Consider the following 15,948-nt stretch of genomic DNA (forward strand, 5'->3'; position numbering starts at 1 on the left):
ACAATAACATTGGTGTGTTTAAAATGAGATATTCCACTAAATATGGCTAAAACCGATTCAAACATGCAAAAAAGGCACATTTTTCTTCGCGGCCTGGCAGGCCCGGTTCTACGGGGGTGCAAAAGCATGCATTGCACCCTTATTTGTCTGCATGCTCAGTTGAAAAGTAAAAAAAAAAAAAAAAAAATTTTTTTTTTATAAATGCTACAGCTGCACACTTACTGTTTAAACTTGAATTATAGTTGTTGTTTTTCTTTGTTCTTTGATGTGATTTTATGGCTTTTTGGCACCTATATGTAACCTTTTAAGGTTGAGATAATTGTATTATCATTATATGGTCCAAATATTTCAGTAAAGCACTTGAAACACTTGAAATATTCTTGCTTGGGTGGTATCATTCTACTTGAAATGATGGTCAAATGCATTATTTTTAGTAAAATAACATGTCAAATTTAGGCCGGGCCACCCGAGTGGGCCCGGCCTTTGGCCGGGCATCTGCACCCCTTCCTATCTAGGATGCACCCCTAGTCATCTTGTTCTGGAACCGGCCCTGCGGCCTGGCCTGGCCTTCAAAAAAAAAAAAAAAAAAAAAAAAAAAATTTTTTTGATGGGGCCCCCCTAAGAGCTTCGCCCCCTCTGGGCTGATAGGGTCGCTCCGCCCCTGCACAGAGCCTATTGGGTCGTGATCGGCGAGCTGCACAATCACTGGACAGGAGACCTGTCAATCACGCCCCAAAGCATATCTCATTTACCATAATTTATTAAATGAACATCAGGCTGTATTGAAGAAGACTTGAAACTAGCGATTAGTCGTGTTTCCATTACCCTCAGAAATGCGCAAAATCTAAATATCGCAATAGAAAGTGGGTAATGGAAACACGTAAATTTCGAAAAACCTCCCAAATATCGCAAAAAGTTTTTGCGCTCTCATGAGGTGGTTTTTCAGACGTGTCGATATAGCAGTTTATCGCAAAAGTGTAATGGAAACACATTTTCCGCATTTGCATGTCATGTGATGTGACTAGGGGTGTCACGATACACTCAGTTCACGATACGATACGTATCACGATACTGGGTTCACGATAACGATACGATTTTAACAATATTTTTTTAAACTTGAATAATGACAATATATGACTGGAAAAGTAGTATTTTATTTGAAATGCACAAATACAAAACATGCTGTTGTGGGAAATTGTTATTACAATAACAACTAGAAAAAACATGAGATTGGAGATAAGGCTTATCTTGAAATAGAATGAGTTACACCGTCACTTAGATTTACTTTGAACTAAAAGGTTTCTCAGCAGTATAAATTCTCATTGTGCATCTTCAGTTTTTCTTCAAACTCAAACAACAAGACTTTTCTTAGTCTATTTTTTATGCATCTTCAGTTTTTCCTGTCAAGTAAACAGTTTTGCCAGAAACTCAATTGAATGGTTTCTCTCCTGTATAACTTCTCATGTGTCTCTTCAGAGACTTGTTCAACTGAACTACTTTCCACACATTGAACTTCAACAAACAAAGACGTTTCTTTGTCTACTTTTGAATTTTTTTTTTTTTTTTTTTTTTTTTTTCACGATATGAGATTTCATCTCAACGATACATATCGTGACGTTTTACTATCGCGAAATTTCGTGGGACGATATATTGTGACACCCCTAGATGTGACCCATCTTCTCCTTTGGAAAAGGAGCGGAAAATGAAAGGAAATGAGGGAGAAAAGGGTTCGATAAGCCGTGGCAAAACCTTCGCAGCAAGTGGAAAACTTTGAAGCAACGCTACCTAGCAGAAAGACGAGTGTTGTGCAAAAAGCGGAGCTGGGGAAAATAGATAATGTTTAATGACAGAAATCGGTCCATGGTGACAGGCTGCCTGTCTGTGTGCGCACAGTAGGCTACCTTTTTTCCTCTGCCTGTCGCGCTCACTGCATTCGCCGCAGCCAGCAACATGTTGACACTCATTTTCTTTTGAATTGATAATTTACATTAACGTTTATATGCGTTGTAACTTCATGTTGTGATTTGCATTGACCATTGGTTGGATTTGAGCATGCAGGGGACGGGATTTGGGGCAGATCACTGTGCGTAATCACTGTGGCAGCTGCTGCAACGGGGAATTGCGTTCAGGTGTGTGCGCCGTCAGTCCAAACTCAACTTCAATGGAAACGCCTACAAGTCGCAATTGTACATTGTCGAAGTTGTAGAAATATCGCAATTATTTTGTGAAAAACTGTAATGGAAACACAGCTATTGAGACCATAAACTCATTAGGAAAGTGTTTACTGAGGTCATAAATCAAGTGAGAAGTAGGAATGCAACGATTTGATAAAAAAAGTCACGGTTTCACGATTATTATGAATTATAATTATACATTATAATTAACTGTGATTTAACCGATGTGTTTACACTACATCACACGACTGTTAGTAGATTGGTTAACTACATTTCCCATACAGCCGAGGGGGTGATTACATTTTGTGGTCTGTGACAGCTAGGCACTGAAGTTGGTATTAAAATGCGATCTGTATCCGGACCCGTTATAAGATCCAATCTTGCCTTTACATTTACACCTGGTATTTTAAATGCATTCTCGTTATCCTCATCGAGATCAGATCTCACATAATAGCTGTCAGTGGTGAACGAGAAGAGGTGTCACTCCGGTCAAAATGAATAGTATAAGAGATGTGTTTAATGCTGCCCAAAGCAGATCTGAAAACTAAATAGCCTATGTTAAATGTTATATGTTAAAATGCTAAATAAACCTCATGTACATTGGTATAGAGGGGGAAAAAATCACTTTAGGCAATAGGCACCAAGGTCTACCGGTACTTATTTTTAGTTTTTATCGTCAATGACGGCGGAAGTAGCTAGTGAGTGAACCGTCTCCCCCCCCCCCCCCCTATCTCTGGAAATTCATCTGGAGTGAGTCATCACAAATCCCATCCCCTATATTTGGGATGCGAGCATGTTGTACGGATTGCGTTTTCACCTAGCTAAGATCTGAACACAATGAGACGCAGACTACCTCCAGATGTGGTCAGGCGGTTCTGATCACACAACACGTTTACACTTTGCATTAACATGCCTTTTTCATTATCCGGATAACTTATTCAGATACAGATCACATTGTGTTTTTGGCCGTGTTTTTAATTGCTGTATGTGTTTGTTTTTTTATGGACTATGTGTCCGCTAATAAAAGTTAACTGCCATTTTAATACCGGGTGTAAATGTGCTCTTATTGTTCCATGATGGTCTAAAATCCGTTTAAGGGGCTTTTCCTGATAGCAATAAGTGGGGGAAACACTGGATATTTTTGGCATCAAAATGTGATATGGATATCCAACTATCAGCTGAACCACAGGTATATTTCCATATGCTGCCGAAGAGCTGGCAGTGTACAGGTGGAAATATGCTATTTTGGGACATTCTTGAGTTTTTTTTTGGAGGATTCCTACATTTACAATGCTATACTTTGACTCTTAACTCGAGTTATTTAAATGATAGATATTCTATTTGAGCACTTTTAAATGTACACTGAGTAAATTCAGATATTTGTTTTGCACACCGCACTATGAAAACAGCACAGCAGCATTGGGACTGCTCGCTAACAGGTCCAGAATCACTTCCGCATTTAGGGCAGCCAAACTGGTTCGTTAGTGCAGTGGTCAATTCAATTCAATTGCGCTCAAGACTGGCTAATTATTTAAGTCGACACTGTAGACGATCCGCAAAATTCTAATGATCTCCTTTTGTCACATGAGTTGAGAATCTTAGTTTGTCACACTGCTGATGGCCGTGGCAGAATGGATCCATGTGATTGTGATATTGCTGCTGCTACTAGCAGCTCTAAATGTAGCTCGTCTGGCAAAGGAGAAAATCGCCAAAATGAGCGTCCCTGGCCTGATCCGAATGAACTGACAAAGACAGGGACAGCTTAGTAACGTGCTGGATGTGTGTAATGTAATTATTATAGCAAATAATTAAAATATAAAACATTTTTTAAAGTAACACAAATGTACTTTTACTTTTAAATCGGCTGCTTTTTTTTTTTTTTTTTACTGTTACTCGAATAATTAACTGGACTAGTAGTTTTACTTGTACTTGAGGTGATTTTCACTAAAGTAACAGTACTTGTACTTGAGTAGGATTTGCCAGTAGTCTTTCCACCTCTGTTTATTGCACTTTACCCCATACATACAGATTGGCCCTTTAAATAACAATATAGACAGACACATGGGGTGCACATTGAGGAGAACCAGCTATTAAAGACAGGCAGAGAGAGAGAGAGACAGAGAGAGAGAGGGAAGAGAGAGGGAGAGCGAGAGAGGGATAGAGGGAAGAGAGAGAGATCGAGAGAGACAGAGAGAGACAGAGAGAGAGAGAGAGGGATAGAGGGAAGAGAGAGAGAGGGAGATCGAGAGAGAGAGAGAGAGAGAGAGAGACAGAGAGAGAGAGAGCGAGAGAGACTATTTCCACCCCTTGTGGGGAAAAACATCCTGGGCTTGGATGGAAACTGGTTTTATTCTTGCCTGCGTTTTTATCGTTATTTTATCAGCACAGCCACCTTGAGGCTCCCTGTGGTCAGGACATCCTCAGGGACAAGTGGGGCCCGGGTGGCAGACAGAGAGCTAGATACTGCGTGTGTGTGTGTGTGTGTGTGTGTGTGTGTGTGTGTGTGTGTGTGTGTGTGTGTGTGTGTGTGTGTGTGTGTGTGTGTGTGTGTGTGAAAGAGAGAAAGCAAAAAGTAAACTTCTAAACTTTCCTGCTCCAAATCTGTGGAAAGAAATACAAAATGCCTTCAACCTAAAGTCTCAGGAAAAAGGCCTAAAACGAAAATACTTGAAAGAAGTAGTTGCACAAAACCCCTTGAGTTAGGGTTAGCATAACATGAAACCGGTTGCACAAAACACCCAAGTCTTCTTCAAACGTTTAACCTTAGGGATAAGACGTAAAGGTGTTTTGTTCCACCGATTTTATTTTATGGGAACCTTAACTCGGACTTGAAGGAAAATCTTAACTCAAGGTGTTTCGTGCAACCGGGCCCCTGGGCTTGCCTTGGCTTGAATTGAAAAAAGTCGGACTGAAGATCATGGACCAAAAGCAGGCGGAGCTGCGGCTCTGGGAACTCCCCCGTCTCGCACGAGCTGCGCAAGAACCCCAAGATGGCGGCGGCCACACTAGGCTTCAAAACGGGAGCGCAAAAACCAATGGGCGACGTCACGCTAGATACCCTGAGCCAATGTCTGTTTGGATCCGTGCCCTTCATGACAGGCAGACGAGTTAACGTACGACATGGCGTGACAAAAGCCACATGGTTCTTCCTCAGAGGCCCAGGCAAACAAGCTGGAGGTGTGTGTGTGTGTGTGGGGGGGGGGGGGGGGGGGGATCAGTCCATGACGTCAGGGAAAATGGAAAACCACCACACCAACAAAAGCATGTTATCATGTAACGTACCATGTAATGTAGTTCCAGCAAGAACCCGGAAAAAAGAGACGGCTCACGTCACCCAATTTTGCATTGGGGCCAATATTATTGAAGTGAATGAGGGCGGGCAGGTTAAGTCCCACTATAAACCATCATATCTGTGTCGTTTCACCTTTGATTGACAAATGCTTCCACCAGATTCAAGATAATTAACTGGACTAGTAGTTTTACTTGTACTTGAGGTCATTTTCACTAAAGTAACAGTACTTGTACTTGAGTAGGATTTGCCAGTAGTCTTTCCACCTCTGTTTATTGCACTTTACCCCATACATACAGATTGGCCCTTTAAATAACAATATAGACAGACACATGGGGTGCACATTGAGGAGAACCAGCTATTAAAGACAGGCAGAGAGAGAGAGAGAGAGAGACAGAGAGAGAGAGGGAGAGAGACAGAGAGAGAGAGAGAGAGAGAGAGAGAGATCGAGAGAGATCGAGAGAGAGAGACAGAGAGGGATAGAGGGAAGAGAGAGGGAGAGCGAGAGAGAGAGAGACAGAGAGACAGAGAGAGAGAGAGAGAGAGAGGGATAGAGGGAAGAGAGAGGGAGAGCGAGAGAGAGAGAGAGAGAGAGACAGAGAGACAGAGAGACAGAGAGAGAGAGAGAGAGGGATAGAGGGAAGAGAGAGACAGAGAGAGAGACAGACAGAGAGAGAGAGGGATAGAGGGAAGAGAGAGAGAGGGAGATCGAGAGAGAGACAGAGGAAAACCACCACACCAACAAAAGCATGTTACCATGTAACGTACCATGTAATGTAGTTCCAGCAAGAACCCGGAAAAAAAGACGGCTCACGTCACACAATTTTGCATTGGGGCCAATTGTATTGAAGTGAATGAGGGCGGGCAGGTTAAGTCCCACTATAAACCATCATGTCTGGGTCGTTTCACCTCTGATTGACAAATGCTTCCACCAGATGAAAGAAAAGACATTACATGATGTTGACTGATGTGTTTTTTTAATGTAAATGTGCGCGTTTGTTTTCCTTATTATTGGTCTCCAAACAGATCATGGCTCTGTGCAGCAGCTGCATGTAGCTCAACTCAAGACCGTTTGGTCCAAAATAGAGCTGGATTAGCTACAGTAACTACATCATGATACATGACCGAACAGGGCATCAGTCAACATCACATAGTGTGCTTTCTTTAATCTGGTGGAAGCAGTTTTCAATTCAAGTTGAAACGACACAGATATGATGGTTTATAGAGGGACTTACCCTTACACGCTGTGACGTGAGTAATGTCTTATCCTTCTTTTTTAGGGTCCTTGAGTTCCAATCCTTCGTCATGAAAGTCATACATGCAACAGTTTTCCCCAAAACGATGACAAAATCCACAGATGGTCAAAAATCGAGGAAAAACAAGAATCTCACAGGTCTTTTAAAATGTAAACTTTAACGTTGAGATGTTTACTGCATTCAAATCTCATCTAAAATGATTCCACATTTGATTGTTCTGTACATTTGACAGTAACAGAGAGGATGTTTTGCCCTTCAGGTAGTGTTGTGTGCATTCACCTTCCAAGTGACATGGCTTAACTGTACATACGGTGTCTGTATTGTTTTGAAATGCTCTCATCTGGTTCATCCGAGGGCTTCGATTATGAAACAGACCACTGACCGCGAGACGATCGCCGCCAGCCATCGGCTCTGTGTTGGCGTGGACGCGAGCAGGATCGATGGGCGCCTCCCTGAATGAAGTGGCAGTATTGCACTGGGCTATTTTTAGTGGCTCGATGGCACTGCCTTTGTAATTAGCCATGCAGTAAAGACCTTGACTGCCAAATCCAGGGACGGGCAGCAGGGGGTGAAGTGACTGTTGTCGGAATGCGGATTCAACTGAAATATAGGTTTGGCGATACATGGGGCCGATATTGTCCCTTTATTAAGAAATATGTATCGGTCAGCCAGTATGGCCCACCTCTGATATGATGTCATGGATTGATTGATTACATATTTATGGTAGAATTGATCAATACTACACTGGTGGTCTATGGGAAGTGGGAACGGAAGAACCTGAATTGATGGTAATACGACATATTGAACAAATTCCACACAAATATGTAAGAATATTCCGTCAAAATGTTCCAAAAGCCTTTGACTTGTGGATGGAAATATGCTTTCTTTGAAACGTTCCTGACACATCATTCTCTGTATTTTAACATTTGCAAACATAACACAAGCAAACAAACGTTCTCCAGACCCAAAAGTAATGTAAAACATGTGCTAAACTTTCAGAACTCATACCAGAGGCTCAGACAATGAATACAATACAAAATAAATGCATTTTTATGAAAATGGCACAAATTGGCACAAAAATATTTGGCACTTTTCTCCATCCAGTCTTTCATTATTTTTTCCCTCCAAACGAGGAGGTGGATCCCATTACATTAGCGCTGCCATTATTCCCATATCACTGTTACAGCTAAACGATGTGAGCATGAGGGGGCGGGGCTATGCATACTGTTACAGCTGAACGATGTGAGCATGAGGGGGCGGGGCTATGCATACTGTTACAGCTAAACGATGTGAGCATGAGGGGGCGGGGCTATGCATACTGTTACAGCTAAACGATGTGAGCACGGGGGGCGGGGCTATGCATACTGTTACAGCTAAACAATGTGAGCATGAGGGGGCGGGGCTATGCATACTGTTACAGCTGAACGATGTGAGCAAGAGGGGGCGGGGCTATGCATACTGTTACAGCTGAACTATGTGAGCACGAGGGGGCGGGGCTACGCATACAGTTACAGCTAAACGATGTAAGCATGAGGGGGCGGGGCTATGCATACTGTTACAGCTAAACAATGTGAGCATGAGGGGGCGGGGCTATGCATACTGTTACAGCTGAACGATGTGAGCATGAGGGGGCGGGGCTATGCATACTGTTACAGCTGAACGATGTGAGCACGAGGGGGCGGGGCTACGCATACAGTTACAGCTAAACGATGTAAGCATGAGGGGGCGGGGCTATGCATACTGTTACAGCTAAACGATGTGAGCACGAGGGGGCGGGGCTATGCATACTGTTACAGCTAAACGATGTGAGCACGAGGGGGCGGGGCTATGCATACAGTTACAGCTAAACGATGTGAGCACAAGGGGGCGGGGCTACGCATACTGTTACAGCTGAACGATGTGAGCATGAGGGGGCGGGGCTATGCATACAGTTACAGCTAAACGATGTGAGCATGAGGGGGCGGGGCTATGCATACAGTTACAGCTAAACGATGTGAGCATGAGGGGGCGGGGCTACGCATACTGTTACAGCTAAACGATGTGAGCATGAGGGGGCAGGGCTATGCATACAGTTACAGCTAAACGATGTGAGCATGAGGGGGCGGGGCTATGCATACAGTTACAGCTGAACTATGTGAGAATGAGGGGGCGGGGCTATGCATACTGTTACAGCTGAACTATGTGAGCATGAGGGGGCGGGGCTAAGCATACTGTTACAGCTAAACGATGTGAGCATGAGGGTGCGGGGCTATGTGTACTCTTACAGCTGGAGATTGCTTGGCTAGAGTGCCGTGTTGGTCACAAATGGCTCTTTAGAAAGCTTCCAGCAGCCCTAAGAGAAAGCATGATGAAGTTCTTTGCATGGATCAATCACATGTAGGGCCTACACTGCAGCAATCACTTTCCTGGGACTTGGTCTAATTGATGGCATGCACTGGTCTGTTTGAAACTATGGTGGACCACAGGAATCCATTGCTGCTACACTATAAAAAAAAAAGGAGAGAAGACAAAACAAGAAAAGACACATCCATCCTCAGATACTCCTACATTGTCACGTTAGGGCTGTGCAATAAAATCGATACAGCAATATATCGCGATACTTTTTTCCACAATACTGTATCGATATTTCAGAAAAATATCGTGATATATCGCCATATCGATTTTTTTGAACCGCCGTGTGTTCAGTGACACAATGAGAATACTTTTTTATTTCAGCACGTTCAGTAACACACTCAACACTCAGTAGTTTGGACTCAATTTGTCCACTAAGTTATCAATATAAAGTGATGTACACATTAATTTTCAGTAAATTATGTAGAGTATTGCCATATATATTGTATCGCAATGTATCGTGATACAATCGTATCGTGACCCATGTATCGTGATACATATCGTATCGTGAGGTCCTTGCCGATACCCAGCCCTATGTCACGTATCAATCTTCTGTAATGTTCAATGCATCCCAGCACTTTCTTTGTGAGAGCATTGCAATAGACCCTTCTCACGGGGGCCATTTTGTGTTGAAAAGGCAGGGTAAACACAGGTGCAAGCAAAACACTAATGAGGGTTGAGGGTTTCCAACTTACATGATTGGAATTTGGAAACCCTCGTTAGTGTTTTGCTTGCACCTGTGTTTATTCTGCCTTTTCAACACAAAATGGCCCCCGTGAGAAGGGAGAAGGGGCAAGAATATATTGCTTTCAGTCAAAGGTGGGTGTTTGGGCATATAAATATAGCTACTGTAGCTACTAAGCTAGCCAACTAGTTTTTGAACTTTGATCACTGCTACACTGCATTCTTGTGTCTATAAACCCGAGTGTCAGGAACACAGATCTTAAATTGACTTGATTTACAGTTACACTTATCTTTATTGTTCTAATCTAGATGTGAAAGGGCTTTTAAACGATTGCATCTCATCAATCTGTGATGTTCAATACATTACTAGTCTATCAAGCTGGTCTATCTCTTCCACAATCTTCGAATACTCCAGAGACAGTCTGTACCTCCGGCCATTAACATCTGAACAGAGGAAGTTGTCATCTTCCAAAGAAAAAAGAAACCAACGTTTCAGTCCGGAAGGAAGTTCGATGGTGTTCGACCAATCACAAGTTGGGGAATGAGCGGATTATTTTGACCATATATCCTGCCTTATTTTTTGACCACCTTTGAGACCCTCGAAGTACAGACGGGTAGGCGGGAGCATTTGTAAATTGCGGGAGAAACTAATACATTCCGGGAGTTAATTAGTGATGTGTTGTAATTTGTAATTTAATTTCTGTTGTAACTAAGTGCAGTTAGTGATTATCATTACATATCCCAGAATGCCTTTTAACATTCTACAAAGAACGCCGGGACTAGTTGCATCGAACCATTGGTTTTTTAATCAATAATCTTATAATCAATAATGATTCAATAATGGAACTGATAGTGATACTAACAGCAAGAGAGGAGCTGACACCACAGCCTGACATTTTCAGCTTTCGATCAAATTGTAGCTGCAGTGAAAATATCTTGACATGACATCACGTTGTTTGGCCAATAGAGCCAAAGTAGACGTCACCTCCTGCCTCACCATGCGTACCAACCAAGGTCCTAAAACTTTATGAATGGTGGTGAACGGCAAGAGATGAGTTTTTTAGATTCCGTTTGAATTGTGTCATGAGGTCCAGAGTCCACATGTAAGTTTTGCCAATTTAAAACATAACTATGGATGTCAAGAAAGTCACGGTTTGTCGTGAAACTGAAACTTAACGTTTAGTTTTGTATGAAATCGCTTAATCAACTCCATCTCTCGTCTGGCACAATATACGTCACACCGACACCAACATGGCCTAGCGGGAGAGATGTCACTTACGCGACTGGTTGTGCGTAGTCTTTCTGATTTATAACTTAGTGTCACAGTTTTACCACAAACTGAGACTTTCTTGACTTGCAAAGTTATCTTTTAAATTGACAAACATCATATTCAAACGGGATAAAAAAAAAGTACCGTTCATCACCATTCATATTTTTTTTAAGACGCTGGTGTACATAGGGTCCGCCCGGAAGGGGAGGGGTTTTGGCTGTTTTAGCGTGGATATTTCCATTAAATGTACCTTATTAGTAACCTGACTCTGCCAGATGGGGGCGGTATTGTTTTCACAACAATACCGCCCCCATCTGGCAGAGTTAGGTTACCTCATTAGCGCAATGCCAAGAGAAACTAAGCGGCTGTACAAAATGTTGTGTGTTGCCCTCCTTTCCTTTCTGTCCATTGATCGCCAACAGCTCCGGCTCTGTAGAGTTGAAAGGTCAGAGGCAGCAGACCACAGATGATCTGATGCGGTCGGCTCTGTCCTGTGTAAACAGCAGGACCTCAATCACTGTCTGTTGCCCTATTGATCTCCTCTAACCCCATGTCAGGCGTGGGGACTATAAGCATTCTTCACTGTAGCCATTTTGTGTCTAAAAGGCAGGAGGTAACACAGGTGCAACCAAAACATTAAAGAGGGCCTCAATCAAACCTCAATTGATTGGAAGTTGGAAAACCCCTCATTAAAGCAGCTACGAGCAACTTTTTCGATTGTTATTAAACAGTATAATTACAATATTGATGCATCACATCTTACCTATAATAGTAGCTGAGACCAAAGCCGTGTGTATCTGAGATTGCTCCCTTAGGTGATTATTAGTCTGTGTCTGTCTAAACTCGCGTCAACAGGGGGCTCTCTCTCTCCTACCGCCGGCCCGGCTACCCGGAAGTGAAACGCGGAAGTGAAACCCGGAAGTGAAACGCAGCTGCCTGCCTCGCCGTTTGCGCTGCCTAGCAACATAACATAAACAATGTGAACGCCACGCATACTCTCGCGAACATCTTTCGTTATATTCTAACAAGTTTTTTGGAAGTTATTTTGTGGTTATGGCCGAAGTGGCTGCTGCAAACCGTTTAATTTCACTTCCTGATCTTCCCTGGCCACAGACAGACTAACACTGGCCGATTCACTCGGGGCTCAAGCGAGACTACTCTGCGTTGGTCTCGTCGACTATTAGAGGTAAGATGGGATGCATTGATATTAAATTTATACTGTTTAATAACAATCGAAAAAGTTGCTCGTAGCTGCTTTAAGTTGTTGAAGGCAAATAGTTTTACTTGGTCAAACCAAGCGATTTAGATCTAGAATCAGGAGGGAGTGCGACCACATCTCACTAATTTCACAAAACAAACAAAAACAAAAACAAGTAAAAAGAAAAGCTTTCTTTGTCTTTGGTTATGATGTGGCGCTGTATAAATACAAAAGCGTAGCGGGCGTATATGAAGGCCCCTCAGTGTCAGATGCTCAAGACAGGCGTAGCATCTCCAGAGAGTCCGCGCACTCCGGACATCCTGGCAGGCCTTTATCTGTCACCGCAGCGCTCCGCAACAAATGTGTTTGTGCTGCTGTTTGCAGCCAGAGAACAGGCAAAGATAAAAGATAGGCATCTGCTGCCCACTACAAACGCGGGTAGAAGTGGGGAAACCCAATCACTTGTGGGTGGGCGGGGGGGGGGCGGGGGGGAGCTCGGAGGGGTGCGGGGTGCTATAGTGTTTCTGTAGGGGGGGGAGGGGGAGGGGGGTGCTTTACCACCACTGCGTTCCCAGCGGGAGCATCGTCTTCTGGCTGTGAGGTGAAATGGATAGCTGTGATTACGGATGGCTCGCCCGCCCCCCTCCCTGCATCCTGTTCAGCCTCTTCGCCTTCCTCTACTCTACTTTAAGGATGGGTTAGTTTGTACCAAGGTTATTGTCGTTAATGACCTATTACTACTTATGAACAAAAACTGAACAAAATAACGAAAACTAGGTGTGTGTGGGCCGCGAGGAGAGAACAACTTTTGTTAACTGAAATAAAAAGAAAACGGAGGCTTTACAACAACAAAAATGATAACTAACTGAAACTGTGTTGTGGGTTTACACAACTAACTAAAATAAACATAAAATCCTATTCACCTTATGTTCAGACCTTACAGTGGGCCAAATTCTTCCGGGTCCTGTTAACACTTCCGGCGGTCACGGCGGAAAATAAGAGAGTTGTTTTTGGAGCGGACAGTGCAGGGTATAAAATAAAGAATGTAGCCTACTACTTTGAGCTCGGTACACAGCAAGCAAGCGAGTATCCACTGTTAGCCAGGTCAGATAACGTTATCGTCGACAATGACGAGCACTTTCTTGTAAAACATACCTGGACTCCAACAAAGAGAGCTTCAGATAGTTTTCTCTCCTCCGAGCGCTCATCTATAAGACCCGCAGACGTTAACGTAATTCCCTGGAATGCGAGACTTAACGAGCCAGTTACATGGCGTTGCATTCTTAGACATTGCCGTTTGCTTTTCTTTGGTATGTTACATACAATTGGCTAAATTATTAGTTAATTCAGAGTTAGATTATATTGGAGCAGCCAGCTATTTTCTTTTTCTTTCTTTTTTGCCGGAAGTCGTCACACGACCACACAACCGGGTCAAATGGGCGTGGCTACATAAGGTGAATAATAAGAATGTGAAGTGTCTATCTGGGAGTGAGTGAGTGAGTGAGTGAGTGAGTGAACAACATTGTGTTCGGCCACAGCTATGCCATTTTAATATAAGTGAAGTCTAAAGAGCAGGATTTTTGAATTAGGTAAATAGGGCTGACTAAATGGGCAAAAATGGCTAATTAGTGGCCAAATGAAATGACTCCAGACAGGTTCAGCACCATGGAGAGCTACAGAGTGGAGCAGCACACAGATGAGCTGAGTTATAATCAGTGAAGTGGACTATGAAAACCCTCTGGGGAGAGAGAGAGAGGAGAGGCCGCATGCCAACTCTGTGAGCGAGCCCTGACTAAATGAACACTCACACAGGGATGGGCATTCCACTAGTTATAGAGAAAATGTATTTAGTTTCCGTCTACGTAAATGTATTTCATACATATGGTAAGCCTACAGTAGTATTTATTTCATACATATGGTAAGCCTACAGTAGTATTTATTTCATACAAATGGTAAGCCTACAGTAGTATTTATTTCATACAAATGGTAAGCCTACAGTAGTATTTATTTCATACATACGGTAAGCCTACAGTAGTATTTATTTCATACATACGGTAAGCCTACAGTAGTATTTATTTCATACATACGGTAAGCCTACAGTAGTATTTATTTCATACATACGGTAAGCCTACAGTAGTATTTATTTCATACATACGGTAAGCCTACAGTAGTATTTTGGGTGGATTCTGGTTAATGACACAAACACACTGACTGACACATGATTTTTATAGTTGTATTTGATGGTTGTTCTTCTATCCTAATGATGTTTTGCTGAGTTTTTTACACAGCACTTTTTCTGACCTTTTTGAATCTCGCCCCCCTGATAAATAAAATACCCCATATATTACAAAAAAAGACGACTAACACTGAAACTAATAAAAGGTAAAGTAAATCTAAGCATTTTCAAAAATAAACTAGCAGACCCACTTTAAAAACGTAAAACTGAAATTAAAAACAAAAATTCATAAGAAAGAAAATAGCAAAAACTAGTGAAAGATGCAAATAGCCTTGGCTTGTAGTTAAAGGGTGTGGTGGGCACTGAAGCTGGGTAAGGTGATAGAGGAAAGGGGAGGGGCAGAGGAGTATGTATGGAAGAGGGTGAGGAACTTGAGCTTTGGGAATTTCAACTAATTTCACCAAACATTGAAACCCACTGGAAGCAATCATATCTGTCAAGGATTTGTCTGGCATTATGCCCCAGGTGTTTGAATAAATCCCAAGGCATTTTGAGTCATTATGGTTTTAAAATTTGCCGTGGGATTGCGGGTATTTATTGCGCATAATTTAGGTATACTATGCAACAATTTCATCAAAAAATATTACTTATACAAAAGTTTCCCCTCAAAACCATCACTTCTGGCACATAGTGTGTAATAGTATGGCTGTGTGTTTGTGTGGAGAGGTGCTGCCCCCTGCTTGTATTTTCATGCTTTAACATTGTTTTGGCTGGTCGGGACTCTTCTGGGCGTGGTGGGCATGTTCAGAGTCCCACATGTGCGTGTGGCAGCCAGCCAATAACATCGCTCAGTTCAGGGCAGCCCAGCCAATAGCATCGCTAAGATGTTCTCAGAGGCATCAGCTCAGCACAGCGGGGTGAGTGCGGACTACAACAAGGAAGTGCGGCATGTGAGAGCAAAATTATGCTCTCACAGGCACCTTCCCAGAACATTCTGCGAGCTGTTAATATCTCCATGGTTTGGAGGTATGTGTGTGTTTATTTGTGCGTTTATAACATAACCGCTGTGAAACTACCAAAAAAAACTTTCTAACCTGCTCCGTGATCGGCGAGCTGCCGAATTTCTAGTTTAGCAAATTTGCGCTTTTTCTAGGATGGACTCTGGAGACGAGGCGCCTGGGGCGCACTTTCTTTTGGGGTGTGACCAAACTCTTGCCAACTTCCACCCCCCGCACCAGATTCATGCCAGACCCCTGAAATGTTTGGAGGCGATCGGTGCAACAGTGCGCCTTGCAACTCCAGACAAACTTCACACACAGACACTCCAATTATATAAACTAAACTAGAAATAGAAACTTTGCATGCTTATTTCTTCGTGTGCTCATTTCACGGATGTCCACAATGGTCAAGTGATGTCATACTCACTGATGATGTAATTCCCCACAATAGTCGAGTGGTGGCCAGACCGATCACATCATTGTCATCATCGCCAAGTGGTGGCCAGTAGTGA

The 15,948-nt window shown here is 42.9% G+C and overlaps 1 protein-coding gene across 1 annotated transcript in view; it reads right to left on the bottom strand.

Moving 5' to 3' along the window:
• slx9 (SLX9 ribosome biogenesis factor) overlaps window positions 1-15,948 on the bottom strand; it is a 67,467-nt gene that overhangs the window by 30,593 nt on the left and 20,926 nt on the right. The gene's annotated exons all lie outside the window — the stretch shown is intronic.

The sequence above is a fragment of the Poromitra crassiceps genome (assembly GCF_964638095.1).
Source record: "Poromitra crassiceps genome assembly, chromosome: 3".
Classification (NCBI taxonomy): domain Eukaryota; kingdom Metazoa; phylum Chordata; class Actinopteri; order Beryciformes; family Melamphaidae; genus Poromitra; species Poromitra crassiceps.